This window comes from Lissotriton vulgaris, chromosome 3_1 (genome assembly GCF_964263255.1).
Source record: "Lissotriton vulgaris chromosome 3_1, aLisVul1.2, whole genome shotgun sequence".
In the NCBI taxonomy this organism is placed as follows: Eukaryota; Metazoa; Chordata; class Amphibia; order Caudata; family Salamandridae; genus Lissotriton; species Lissotriton vulgaris.
In genome coordinates, this window is record NC_141689.1 from 1,648,002,032 (window position 1) to 1,648,017,195 (window position 15,164).

The following is a 15,164-nucleotide window of genomic DNA, read 5'->3' on the forward strand; positions in this document are numbered from 1 at the left end:
TACATACAATGCACCTTGCCCAAAGGGGTACCTTGGGACTACCTTAGGGGTGACTAACATGCAGAAAAAGGAAGGTTGAGGGACTGGCAAGTGTGTGCATGGCATGGCAGTCCCAGACTGCACACAGGCTCTGCAATGGCAGGCTTGAGCCACATTTTCAAAGCTGCTTCTGTGGGTGGCACAATCAATGCTGCAAGCCCACCAGCAGCATTTGATTTACAGCCCCTGTCCACACATGGTACACGGTACTAGGGACTTACAAGTAAATCAAATAACCAATCATGGAATCACTAGTCCATACAATAGGGAGCACTTGCACTTTGGCACTGAAGAGCAGTGGCAAAGGGCCTAAAGCATCTAGACCAGCAAAAACAGATGAGGCAACAGCAAAAAGTGGAAGGGAGACTCACGCCAATGGTGCTAAGTCTAACAAATACATTTGAGAGATCATTGCAAACTTTCCAGGTTGAACCAATAGTTAATAAACTTGGTGTTAGTACTTCAATTATGACTGTTCTGGTACAATTGCCTTAAATTGCAACTGTGTAGAGAGTGTCGAGATCATTAGTGACTGCTCCAATTGTAACTGCCCCTACATGTGACTTCCTCAATAAACATTGTCCCGACTTCAGAAGCTCAGGAAGCTCTAGGAGGATTGATTATGTCAGGGTTTATGTCGGCATCCCAACATTCACAGATTGTTGCATGGAAACCACTCCAAGCTATGCAGTCATTGAGAGATGGGGGAAGGATTGTGTTTACTACTCCAAAAATGCAGGGAGGGGTACATTTCTTTCAGGATGGGATTTTCCCTCATTGATTGTGGAAGCAGCAGGACTTAGAAAGACAGAAAGTGCGAAACGACAAGTTACCCCAGAGCACGAAAAAGAGAGACCACTGAATATTTCTAAAGTCGAACTTAAAGAAATCATTAGGGAATGTTTAGATCTTGATCATTTGAACCAATATCAAGTGAAAGAATGAATTTACCTGAGTAAGGAAATTACAAGACGCGCAGCCATCGTACACGATAAATTGACTAATAGAGCCCGAAAATATGATGTTGACTTTTCAAAAAGTATCCCTTTGCAGAGAAGTTTCAGTGTTCAATTAGATGATGGAGCACTTGAGACAATGCTTTCTTCAGGAATACAGTTACACATAAATGAATTGCTGTGGTGAAATGCATTCAGAAATCGAGTGATTTTGAGCGGTTAGAATGGTTCAAGAAGCATGAAGAGAAAAAGAAAAATCAGACATAGATGAGTAACATAAAAAGTCATCAACCGATTCACAAGATGTGGAAGAAGCTTCAGCTCATCCACTAAGAGAAATGGTGAGTGGGGTATATGTCCATGAACCATGGAGCAGAGGTGATCTTTCAGCATTTATGAACAACTTTCCAAAATTGAGAAAGAGCCCTGTGCAGAAGTACACACAGGTTGGCAGATTTGTCAAAGTTTCAAAGGTGTTGTGGATAGATTTGAATACATTCTTTGACATTTTGGTGCCGAATGATTTGTTGGCTGAATGCAATGTTTTTCTACAATGGCTGCATGAAGAGCAAACAAGAGATGCACACACTAATTCGCCATTTCCCATAGCTATGGAGAAGTATGAAGCAGTTACTACTTTCCTGAAAGGCAAGGTTCCTCCAAAAGATCTTGATTGGGTAAATATTAAAATAACTTCACCAAAAGAATCAGTGCATGATTACTACGAGATATTGCATTCAGGTGTTTCAACTACACTGTTCCATGTAAAAATATCGATTACAAAAATATAATAACAGGTAAGTACAATAATATCGACTCAAAAATATTGATGTAAAAAATATAGAGGTAAAAAATATCGACGTTAACAAATAACATAAATTGAAATATATTAATTACAAACTATTAATATTATTAACAAAATAAAATACATTTAATATAAATTTATACTAATTACAACAAATAATCTTAATTCATTAAATATAAACACAAAAAATATTTACATATACATATATTTAATTAAATACATTTTTTATTAACTATTATCTGTATTTAATTTATAAACTTTTTTAATTATATAAAAATAAAATAAACACATGTATAAATAATTTTAAAATAAAATATTCTATATTTATTTAACTCATTAAACTATTTTAAAAAAATAACACATACATTTAATAACAAAATAAAAACATTAGTAGTTAAAACATTGGATAGCGAAGGGGTAAAATTTACTATTCCCACTCCAGTGAGTGCAACAGTAAGGAAAGCGCTGGACAGCGGAAGGGTAAAAATGACTATTCCCACTCCCATGTGTGCAAAAGTAGGAAAAACGCAGGATAGCGTAAGGGTAAAAATTACTATTCCCACTCCAAAGAGTGCAACAGTAGGGAACGTGCTGGATCCCAAAACAATAAAAAATAAAACCATCAAAATTTTTATTAAATATAATTTCCAATATTAACATAATTAATATATACATTTAAATATATTATTATTAACAAAGATAACAAAAAAAACACCCATTGGTTAACACTATACAATCCACAACACTCACCTACAATTGATTACACAATTAAATGTAATAATTACTAATTAATTAATGATAATTAATGTATTAGTATTTATTAATTAATCCACAAAAAATATTTACTTACCACCTTTCACACCATTTACACATATTAACACCAAAACACACACCTTAAATTAATGACACAATTACAATTAATAATTACTAATTAATTAATGGTAATTAACTTAAAAGTATTTAATATAGCCTTATAGCCCGCCGTAGCAGGCTATACCGGCTATTAAAGGCCCGCTGCCGAAGGCGAGGGACTTTAACGAGACAGCGGGACGTTAATTGCCGGTATAGCCCTTCTACGAAGGGCTATAAGGCTATTAGAACATTCTGCCACTAGAGGGCGGAATGTTCTAACAAATTAAACAAGGGGTTCTCGAAGCTCGAGGGGATATAAATCCCCTCGAGCTTCGAGAAGCCTTTGTAGAACATTGGAATGTTGCTCTGCGGGCCTTTACCGGCCCGTAGAAGCAGGGAGCACTCCATTGTCCGCAATGGAGCTCCCTAAATTCCAATGTTCTAATAATTATTCAATATTTTTTTATTCATTACCAGCCTTCACACAATTTGCACATATAAACACCACAGCACACACCTAAAATTAATTAAGCAATTAACCTAATTATTTATTAATCGACTAATTGACATTAATTAACAACTAATTATTAAACTATCATTACTTAATCAATTAACACATAAATTATTCAATACATTTTATAAAATTAAATTACTTCCCACCCTATTCCCCTATAAACCCACAACCCGATACAGATCTAAAAATGCAGAATTAAACTTGAAATAAATTAATAACTAGTAAAACTCTAAAACATATAATAAAATAGCAAACAATTCACTTTAAAAACACTAAAATACATACAATTATTAATAAATCGATATTTTTGTAAACTATATTTTTGTAAACGATATTTATTACAAAGATATTTATGTAATCGATATTACTTACCTGTCAGTCGATATTCTTGTCAACTATATTTTTGTTCTCGATATTTCTTCTCGACAATATTTTTGCTGCGATATTTCTATCCCACAATATTTTTGCGGCAATATTTCTATTCTGCAAGAACAACATAGTGGGAGAGAATATTCTCATGTCAGTGATATGGGATTTTTTGAGTCTCAAATTGGTATTACATTAAGACCAGAGGTCAGTGTGCAGATACAACAAAGTCTGGTTTGATTGCAGAATAAGTCACTTGATGAGATCCCGAGGTATGCAAAATATTGTAATGATGAACAGGAAATGACGCAGAAAAAAACAAAAGGGGAAGTTCATGTTGGCCTTGGCTAAGTTTGCTCAGAAAGAGTTTCAGAATCAGTCTTTTGCACAAAATCAAAATGGTATGCAAGGTGTAGATGCACAAACAGACGTATAAGGTACTCAAGGAGGTTTCGGTAGAGGCAGGGTTGTGCCGGGTGAACCGAATTCTGGTATAAATGTGGCAATTCTGAAGAAAAGGACCCCTTATCACTACTGTTAAAAGATCAGACTTTGGTAGAGGGAGCGTAGGCTTAATCCTTATTCCACACAGGTATTCTAAGATGAATACAATAGGCCAGTTTTCGGATAGATAGTAAGTAATGAATGATGTCACTATATGTCTCAAAACTTAACCAGACGCCATCATCCAAAAGAACACTCTAGAATGCTTATTATTAGTGATTCTTGTGATACAGGCCTGGGGAAAGAGAACTGTTTTTTTATCTGCACTGGATGGCTGTTTTAAGAAAATGATTCAGTTTGATCACTATTAACAAGGTGTTCATATTAAAGGCTTGCATTGGCTCCATTTCATGAGTCATATTTTGTAAACGCCAGTTTGTGACAGTCAGATTTACAAAGGTGCTTGGCATCTTTACTTGCCAGGGAATTTTAAAGTCTGTTTCTGTAGACTTGTAAAACATTTCACTTTGGGGTAGTGATTTGGTGGAAACGTTGTTTGAATTGACAGTGCCTCATTGCCTGGTTCTGGCACCTTCCTGCCTAGAACCAATCCACAAACCTCAGGAATCAAAACAACTTATGCGGTAGGAGCCCTCTTCTCTTTGAAGGATTTATATCTGGTTATTTTTGCTACAGGCATGAATATAGTTTCAGGGTAAGAATCTATTATGAAAGAGATACTAGTTTCAGACACACAGTAGATTATTTTCTCTTGTCCTCTTAGCTCATCTTCATTTCTAATGCAGCTGAAAATGCAGAGCTCTTGAGTAATGACCTTCAAGGAGCAGGCAGACTACATAAATCAAAGAATTTTCGATTCGGATTTCTCAGCTATCTCCAGGTCATGAGTAACAAAAACTTGTTTTTATCACAGTGCAATCCCTGTATCACGTGAACATATTATCTTTGCTGAAGAAAGAGAAACCAGATGATTACTGAGATACAAATCTAAAGTGATTCTTTTAGACGGGTGCCGCTGACTACTGGAGCTAAATTGTATTGTTCTTTAGTTCTGCTGTGATATGCACTCTGAAAAAAGCCGGAAATTCGATTGAATTGAGACACTTTAAATGATTAGAGTTTTAACTAGCAGCAAGCATTCTTCACCGAGTTCGGCTTTACAGTGGAAAAATGGAAACTTTTTCTCTGAAACCTACTGTAAAACATTAATTAGTGTATGCACTAATTGGGTGATCTATCAAAGGCATTCTACCTTTCCTGTCTGCCCAAAATGGTGAGATAATTAGCACACTCTAAGTAAATTGTAGTACACAAGCGTTCCTAGCACACCTTAAAAACAACCTTCAATAGATGGGAGATTTAACGAGTTAACAAGCAGTGTTGGCACATTAGAGCAAGATACGCAGGAGGGAACCAAAGGACGCAAGGAGACGGTGCAAGGGTAATTAGTCCCTAATGCTATTCAATGCAAGCACTGGAAGGGAGGTGAAGGGATGCACCCGAGCAGACAAACGCCAACTGCATTGCCCACGGTGCTCAGCATAGAAGTGACTAACAAACTCTCAGGCTGATGGCTGATTGAACAAAGCAAATATTTCAAAGGAGTAGACCCAAAATCCCTGCTATGTACGGTGTTAGTAGTACGTTAGCAGTATGACTATTCCTGTCAAAACCCAGATCTCAAAATCAATCCAAAATAATTAAAATTAGTTTACAGATTGTCTCAGAAAAGTCAAACTCATGGGAACATTATTTTAAATATCCAAACTGCTTATTCAGGCTACTCCAAATAAAGAACATTGACAGCAACCTTTGCCACACATAGTCTACTCCATGTTTCAGCCAAACGCAAATTTTACAGTACTTATATCTTTACAGCCATTGTTGAAAAGCAGAGACGAATTTAAGTGCTAAGGTATGAAATGAATTAGAAAACACAACACCCTTGGTGAAATTGTTTGCATAGACCACCAATTTCCACAGTAACTCGTGGTTGCTGTCTACTAACCAGTTCTTGTTTCTCTTTGTATACTTATAGCAATGTAAGAGAAAAGCAGCATATCTTTTTTGTCATTGTTGCCCACAGACATAAGGTCAGAGGTTTTGAAGGCAGGTTAAGAACAATAACCTGTCCACTCGCCAAACTAATATTCATCTACAGAGTGAAAACAAAAGTGATACTTTCTTCTAGAACCCCCAAAAAAACTTTGACATAAGTTCCCCATGTACAGATCCCTTAGGTCAGTTAGAATAGGCATCTACATGTTTTTCTCCCATAAGGTTCTGCAACTCTTTCCGTGCCCTAATACTGGCACCAAGTCTTACAGTCGTTTTACAATTCCAAAAAGTTAAGTCCATGAACACACAGCATCACAATAAACAGTCAATATACTCCACTCAGAGAGAGTGATGTCTTATGAGGCTCAGCCTATAAAGTTGGTGTTCTCTATGCGTATGTCCCAATGTGGGTGTTTTCTTTCAAGTTGTGGGGGTCATTTTTTATTTACTCACTGTATGAGGCCACTAAGGTTTCCCTGGCAGTAAGGAACTGAAAAAAAGAACATCAAACCATTCACTCTAAATACAGCAAACAATCTGATTCACCTACACTGACAGCACTAACTCATTTGAGTCTTTGATGCAAGATTTCTGATGGCAAAGTCAGCAAACACCACAATCTGAAAAATAACATTGCATCCAACTCAAAATAGAGCGAGTGAACCATCAATTAGTCATACAGGGTACTCTGCCACGGTTGTGGCACAGTACTCTGGCCAACAAACTCTAAACCATGTCCAGTGTTTTTAACTTGCATTACTGCAGAATACGAGCTTTGTGGGCATGAGATTTGGCATGCACGAATGAAACATTCACTATGGTAATAAATGAGGACTGTTTGATGTATTTTTATTATTAGATATTTATAATGCATAGGTACCTAAAATGAAAATAAGTTCAGCATATTGAGACAGTTAAAGAATATTTTCAATAATAACTTATTTTACATGCTGAATAATATAACCCGACTGCCAATTCTAAATGCTTTAAATATCAGGTTTTACTGTTAGCCTATTAAATTGTATTCAGTTTGCCACCGTTGGGAGGATGGTATGCTCAGATGACCATGGCCAGAAATGTACAGGATATGTGAACAGTGAGTCATCAACTCGCTTCAGGATCACGTGGTTCATTTTATGTGCCTTACCTGCTCACACATAATATAACTCCAAGAGTATTGGGTGATATAAACTCCCTAAATAAATAACACCGGCTGATTTGTCCCCAAGGTTGAGCATTAGGAATCTGAGGGGCATATTCACAAGCTCTGGCGATACCTATTGCAAACACCGCCTAACCCTGAAAACTATCGTATTAACAAGCCCTCGCTACATGGCGATAGTATCAGGTAACGGCGGTGAAAACTGCCGCTAACAGCAGCGAGATGGAGATAGAAAATCTGGTGGTAGCAGGCGATAGCAAGCAATAAGGCCCATAGCGTCTAGAAAACTCACGTTAGTCAGCCCAACGTGTGTTTTCTTGCCTCTAATGCAAAAAATAGCCTGTCAGTCGACCTCTAATAGAAAACAGACATAAAAAACAATAACATGCAGAATGGTACAGCGAGGGCCAAGTGCAGCACACAGCAACAACACCTGCAAGCCAGCCAACATCCAGGATGACCAGCATGAGAGTCTTGATGCCTCTCTGGACCTGCGTCTGGAGACTGGATGCCTCACTGGACCTGCATTTAGAGCCTGGATGCCTTGCTTGACCTGCGCCTGGAGCCTGGATGCCTTGCTGGACCTGCGTCTGGAGCCTGGATGCCTCACTGGACCTACACCTGGAGCTTGGATGCCTCGCTGGACCTGCGTCTTGAGCCTGAATGCCTCTGTAGACCTGCGTCTGGAGCCTGGATGCCTTGCTGGACCTTCACCTGGAGCCTGGATGCCTGGCTGAACCTGCGTCTGGAGCCTGGATGCATCGCTGGACCTGCACCTGGAGCCTGAATGCCCTACTGGACCTGCGTCTGGAGCCTGGATGCCTTACTGGACCTACGCCTGGAGCTTGGATGCCACGCTGGACCTGCGTCTGGAGCCTGGATGACTTACTGGACATACACCTGGAGCTTGGATGCCTCGCTGGACCTGCATCTGGAGCCTGGATGCCTCAGTGGACCTGCTTTTGGAGCCTAGATGCCTTGCTGGACCATCGTTTGGTGCCTAAAGTGGGACGTGAAGGAGCTGTGGAGTCGATGAGCCGTGGCAGTAGACATTGAAGCGCGACTGTCACCCGTACCTGGTGGTGCAGTCTGGCAGGTCGTATGGAGACACGTTACTGACCTTTGTGAGAAGACTGCCTTGCAAGTCTTGGAGCTGTTAATGGTAGAGGCACACCTGCGCACCAACGTAGTGAGTTCTGCATTACATATTACGATCCACCACACCGAGGTGCACGGAGGAGATTACCAATGGTGTGAGCTGTCTCCCTGCATCACTGGCTGTAAGCTGTGGAGGCTGAGGCCCCTGTGCTACGTTAAACATATGCGGTGTGAGCCCTGCAACTTTATGCCTTAGGGGTCTCTGCTGCATCAACTGCATTGGGAGGATCACCAGCGGACTAGGCGGCGACAGCTGTACCCAGCCTAGTGAAATCACACCTGGCTGAGGCTCCTGCTGGCTGAGTCACAGATTTGAAGAGAGTGCAGTAGATTGGGCCAAGGTGTCAATGTCCAGGTAAGAAGAAGGTGGGCTGGCTGGTGTGTCTGGGGGGCAGGGGTCCAGCTGTAATGTCTGGTGGATGGTCGGCGAAGTTGTCATGGTTTTTTTGGATCTTGAGGTGGAAGTAGGTTCCAAGTTTATCGCAGAGGTCTTGGGACAGGTTAATGTCTGTGGCTTAGCTGTATGGGCTGGTGTATTCCTGAATGACACTGAAGAGTTGCTTGGAGTTAGGGGAGTTGGCGAGGATTTTGTTGTGGATGAAGTTCCTCTTGGTGGTTCTGATTTGGTTGTGGTAGTCCATCATGATGTCCTTGTAGGTGGTGTAGATGTCGGGTATCTTGGTTTTTCTCCAGTTCTTCTCCAGGTGTCTGCAGGTGAGTCTTGCTTCTTGGATAACAGTGGTGAACCAGGCGGCTTTCCTGGGGTGCTGTTTGTTGGGGTTGCTTAGCGGGGCAAGCTCCTATGTGCAGTTGGAGACCCAAGTGTGGAGTTTAGTTTTCTGGCTGCAAAGTTGGCGTTGGGTGACCAGGTGTGGTTGTCTCGGGTGAGGGTGGAGTTGAGTTGCTCGTTGGTAACCTTGCTTCAGTTCCTTCATGGTGGGCATGGTGCTGGTTTGGGAGCCTTGGCTTTGTCAACGGCGAAGTGCACACAGTGGTGGTCGGTCCATGGCAGTTGCATTGTGTGGCTGAAGTGAACACTGTTTCCTGCCGCGAAGATAGGGTCAAGGGGACTTCTGCTCTGTGGTTTGGTGCGGTGATGAGTTGTTTAAGTCCAATGTTGGCAAGGTTGTCACAAAGGATGGTGGAGTTGGGGGTCACTGGGGTTGTTGAGGTGGACGTTCAGGTCACCAATAAGTATGTAGTTCATTGAGGCAATGGCGTGGGGTGCGATGAAGTCAGTGATGGTGGTGGTGAAGGTTGGCCGGGGGGTCTGGATACGAGGGTTCCTCAAAGTGTGGAGTTGTGGCAGGTCCGGATCTGGAAGTTCAGGTGTTCGGCAGAGTGGAAGGTTTGGCTGGGGTGGTGAGGTGGAGGGTGCTCCTGTGGGTGATGGCGAGGTCCCTCGCAGGTGGTTGGGGTGGACCATCCTCTGGGTATTGTTACCGTCCGGTATGGCAGTGTTGATGTCGGGGTGGAGGAGGAGTTGGTCCAGGTCTCCATGAAGAAGGCGATGTCGGGCTAGGGAGAATCGAGTAGGTTCAAGATTTTCCAAAGAGTGTTTTGGCCCACAGCGCAAGTTGAGGAGGCTGCATCTTAGGGTGTCGCTGGTGCTGGCGTCGGCTGTGTTGGAGGCCAGGGTGGTGGTTAAGGTCTGGCGGCAGTGGAGGCAAGAGAACTGGCCGTAGGTCATGTTTAGCGAGGCCTGTTGTCGGTCTCTGAGTTTTCCGGGGTTGAGTGCATGGAGGGTGGCTATGCTGTAGCCATGGGTGGCTGGAGATCCAGGCTTCCTGGTACTGGTCGGGGACGGGCACAGATGGGCTTGCCTTAGGTGCGCCATTGGCGCACCAGTGGTGAGCGTCCGGTGCGAGACCACACAGCGGCCATCATTAAGTAAGGGAGGGGGGAAGAACGATCAGCAGGGAGGCGGGAACAGGTGAGGACAAGGGGTGCGGGCGGCAAGGGCAGCAGCGGCAGGAAGCAGGAAGTGCAGGCTCAGAGAAGCAAAATGAACAGATTCAAAAGGGAAAAACAAGGTTTAACTAACTGATGTAATCATGCTATGTATCCTCAGGGAGTGGGAGGATGGGTAGGACTGCTCCAAACATGGAGTAGGGCATGGGCAGATTGGCATGCACACTCAAGTGCGCAATGACTGTTTGGTCGGCCCACTCAGGCCACTTAAAGCAGTCATGCGCACGTCCCTGTTCGTAATGCAGGCTGTATTAGAGCCTGCATGGAGAACATACACATCCCTCCGGCCCCTGGCTGCATGATTTGTCCCATTGCCAAGTACCAATCCCACCGCTGCATCGCAGCGTTGTGATTGACTCAGGGGAGGGAGCCTGGCAGCCTACTTCCTTTCCGTGGAAGCAGACGCAGGAGAGCAGGAGCTACGAAGACACGGGACCTGGCTTCGATGTCAGACTTCCCTCATTAAAATTTTTACAACACCCGCTCACACACCCCCCGTGGCCATGCCCCATCCAGTGTTCTTTTCCACGTTTACCACCTCACAGCTATCCAGCCCCCCCAGCACTTCTCAATGGCGGTGCTGTGCGCCCATGCACAGCGGGTGTACCACTCGTGCGTTGCGACGCATGCCATAACATTGCATTCCATTCCAATGCATACTAATACTAGGCACATTGCAACAGTAAAGTAGGTTTTGCATAGCGGAGACATGAATATCGCTAGTCCCACTGCAGTGAGTGCAACCCAAAGCTGACCTTTGCACCACAAACCCAATCGTGATCCCTGGAATTCCTTTTTGAGCCCCCAAGACACACCCAAAAATCAAATTTGGGCCAAATGCACACCCTCATTTTCATATTTTATCACAAAACACAACCCATTTTTCATATTTTACAACCCAAACCCATACCCACCCAAAAAACGTTAAATTACCCCATTACTGACCTCACAATGCATCGTAATCAAATGCGATGTAAAGGCAACTGTGTTGTCGGAGTTGCGTTATTAACAATGTTCTGCCTGCATTGTATGGTCATCTCCCGTGCTAAAGGCAACCCATAGGTTACGCCGTTTACATCCATCTGTCCATGGACCGTGCTCAGCACCAAGGAGCCTTCCTCTTGGACACTCCACTGCTACAACACCAGCACCCTCATCGACATCAACCCTGGATGCCACCTTGTCTGCTAGGACCAACCTCTGCTCCAGAGCGGACATCGCCATCACTGACGGCTGCAGTATCACCTGCAAGGAGCACCCTGACGGTCAAGTGGAAGGCATTGCATTCACCTACAGAAGCACACTCTGACTGACCACGCACTCTAATGACCCAAAGGTGACCATGGACCACCTCAACTTCCAGATCCGGACCAAGCCCAAGCATATCCTCTGCGGCACCTTAATGTGCAGGCCCCCTGGGCCATGACCCCCCATTCTCCAATACTATTGTAGACCTCATTGAGCCCCAGGCTCTCCCATCCACCAACGATATCCTACTCAGTAAACTCAAGTTCCACCTGGACAACTCCAGTGACCAGGACACCACCACCTCCTGGGGAAGGTCCCCTACATCAGACACAAGCAGCAAGTCGCCGCAACAAGCCACACCGTAGGACACAAAGTCGAGCATGTCACCTCCATCAGCGGGAACTTTCACAATAGTCACAACACCAGACTGTCCTGGACTGACCATCATTGGTAATATCACGTTTTCACCTTGCCCACCGGACACCACCGCCATCATCGCACCCCCTCGCAGCTGGATCAAGGCCACCGAAGAAGGTCTCTTCAACTCCCTCCACACCAACACTCCACCAATGCTTCCAAACAATGACACAGCAGCGAGCAACCACCACTGATGGCTCTCCAACAGCGCCCACATTTGGGCAACCCTCATGAATGGCACCTTCAGTACCTTCCACCTGCCTGATGGCAGGCTTGAGTGTGACGCAGTGCCACAGGAATAGGCTGTCCCAATGAATTGATGGAGTTGCATCATGGTTGTGACGTATCTGTCATTACTTGCATCATGGAGTGCTGTCCAGTGAATACAGAGCATCCATGCTGTCACAAGAAGGGCGTAGTGAGAAGTGTTGCAACGATGTCATGTCGCAGCGCTGGAACACTTTCATGACTGGGGCCCAGGGACACGCACTATCTTATTATTATTATTGCAACATTGCTTGCAGCGCTATCCAGCACCAAAACCTGCTGAGATGCTGCCCCAAGTGTTATGCCCATTTTTATGACCAGCTATTTTCTGGTCTTAAGTAACTGGCTTTAACTGCAGTTAGAGACAGTGTTTTTGGTCTTGCAAACTTCAAGAATCCCCTTGTGAATATGGAAAAGTGGAGTTTGCAGCCGTTTTTGGACAGGAATATAATTATTGCTAACGTAAGTGGCGATCTTTACAATAGACGTTTTTGCCTAAAAACTGTCGATAATGGCTGTTAGCAACAACTTGGTAATAGGGCAATAACATTATCACTGCACTAGCGGCAGAAAGGTGCCGCTAACGCGGCGATAACTCCTTGTGAATATGCCCCTAGGTCTTCAGTTTCACCCCTAAGTGTAGAACCTCAATAAGCCTGATCCCAGAAGAAATAATAAGTCACATGATGGTATATACTTAGATAATTGGTTTACGTTATTATCATATATATATATATACGTTCAATATAGACACCGCCGAAATTATTTTTCTCATTATATTCAAGACACTTGTACACCGCTGCCCTCATTTCAACTTTCTAAATATTTTTCACAAAACAATCTCATCTGTTAACAATAATTGCTGCTCAGATTCGATCTCTGCAAACACATTTCTAGGATGACAAAACTGAATAAAATAAAATGCGGGGCTGCTTGCGGGAACAGCTGGAAGCTTATTTTAGCTTTGTAAATATTAAGGGAAAACAATGTCAGTAATAGTCTGCAAGAGTAGTTTTATGAGTACACACACCTGAGATTGTATCAAAAAAACATTTTCACTGCAATTACAGATATATTGTGCAGGAAACTTACCACAGGCCGACATAGGGACCCTTATTCCTAAATGCAATTCAACAATTTACAGATACAAGTGTTTTTAGTTATTTTGTTTTGTACCATTATTTCTTTAGCATGGACCTTAGTCCAAAGCGTAGGGCAGCTTCACATAGGTCAAATAATAATTTGGTGGATCGAGCCAGAGACAGATGCAGGTACAGATATTTTCAATAAATTAGTAGGATCATATTAAATAATCAAGGATTGAGGAGGAGTAGTGGAAGGGTACAGCTGCACAGGAATGGTGAGACATCCGAAGTTCAAACAAAGCAGGTGTTAGTTTGTTCCGCCAGAGGTGTAGATGTTAAGAAGATGGAAGGGGAAATGAGAAAGGGAGGATGTGCACCCTATCATAGTGCTATTAATTGTCTGTACATTTAATAGACTGTAGAGCATAAGGAGAAACCATGAGTCATGAAAGATGAAGCCTCAAGTGGGTATGGATTCCTCTATCCCCCAAAAATGTTTGATTGTATTTGCAAGGCAAGAATGCAAAATTAAGCATGGTTAATTAAGCTTTTCATTCAAGTTCTACATTCACAGTAATGAGTAAACAGAAGGCCTATTAGCTTCCTCACATAAATGAACACATTCCAAAATACCAGACTAAGATAGGGATTATCTTTCTTTCTAGAGTGAGAATTTACACTTCTAGAACTAGACAAAGCGTTTGGTTCTAAACTGAAGTGCAATGTGTTTAAAGAAATCAAGTAGTTCCATACTATCATTCACTCAATGCATCGTTGGAAAAAAGAGGACCCCTAATTATTTCAGTGTTTATTACTAAGGTGCCACTTTTCTTTGTAAAACCACTTCCCTGTATTTATTAATATCATTGCTGCACCTCTTAACAGTGGGGATCCATAATTGCCCAATAATAGATTGAAATAATAGAAACCTCATAAAGACAAGTAATAATACTCATGCAGTACTTCTTCACAAACTCATTAAAACAACCCTCATAAATATGGTCACAGAGCTGCCTTTATATAATCCTTATATTTTATGTACGTACGTTTCCACCAAGAGCGAGTACAACTACACATATGTACATTTACGTTTTAAGTATAAATGGCGGAGGCTAGAGGGGCAGGCTGGAAAATAAAGACAATTTGTTAAGTGTGAGAGAAGGAAAGATGCAATTAAGAAGGAGTATAGGAAGGTGCATTGCAAATACAAAATCACACCTAAAAAAGAGTAACTCAGTTACTACTCACCAAAGTTACTTCCAAATGTATGTCATTGTCAACACAGCTCAAATAGGCTCGTATTTACTCCAGCCAACTCTTGAAGTATGTCAAACACCACCCATGGCCGCTCACAGGTACTGCAAAGGAATAAGATGCAAATAAATAGAGGTAGGGGAATACTATCCGTATAATGATTTACGTTTAAAAATAAAATTGAATAAAGGCAAAAGTGAACTACACATACACATTATACAATCCAAACTAGATTGTAAAAATATTTGGTAAACCTATCAAAATATAAAAGAAATACAATACATTTAAATAGTCATTTAACTTTCAGCATTGAAAGCACAAATACTGATTATCCTATTTAAAGGTTAAAAAAAACTTTTTAAAAAACCTCCAAACCTAGGCAATACATATTCATACTTTCCCAAGGCCCAGATGCTGCTCCACATTATGTTCATAATCAGGCCATTGTCTTGCCCTTCTTATAGTATAGTCTGTCATACTATATATATATAGTACCAGCAGTGCAAAAAACAAAATTGCCATTGAATTAGATTATTAGCTATTGCTA

At 42.2% G+C, this 15,164-nt stretch overlaps 1 long non-coding RNA gene across 1 annotated transcript in view; it reads right to left on the bottom strand.

Annotated features, from left to right (window-relative positions):
* LOC147728304 (uncharacterized) overlaps positions 1 to 14,724 on the bottom strand; it is a 573,046-nt gene extending 558,322 nt beyond the window's left edge. The window contains exon 1 of the long non-coding RNA XR_015309371.1: positions 14,612 to 14,724. This is a non-coding gene — a long non-coding RNA (uncharacterized LOC147728304). The remainder of the gene's footprint in view (positions 1 to 14,611) is intronic.
* Between the last annotated feature and the right edge of the window lie 440 nt (positions 14,725 to 15,164).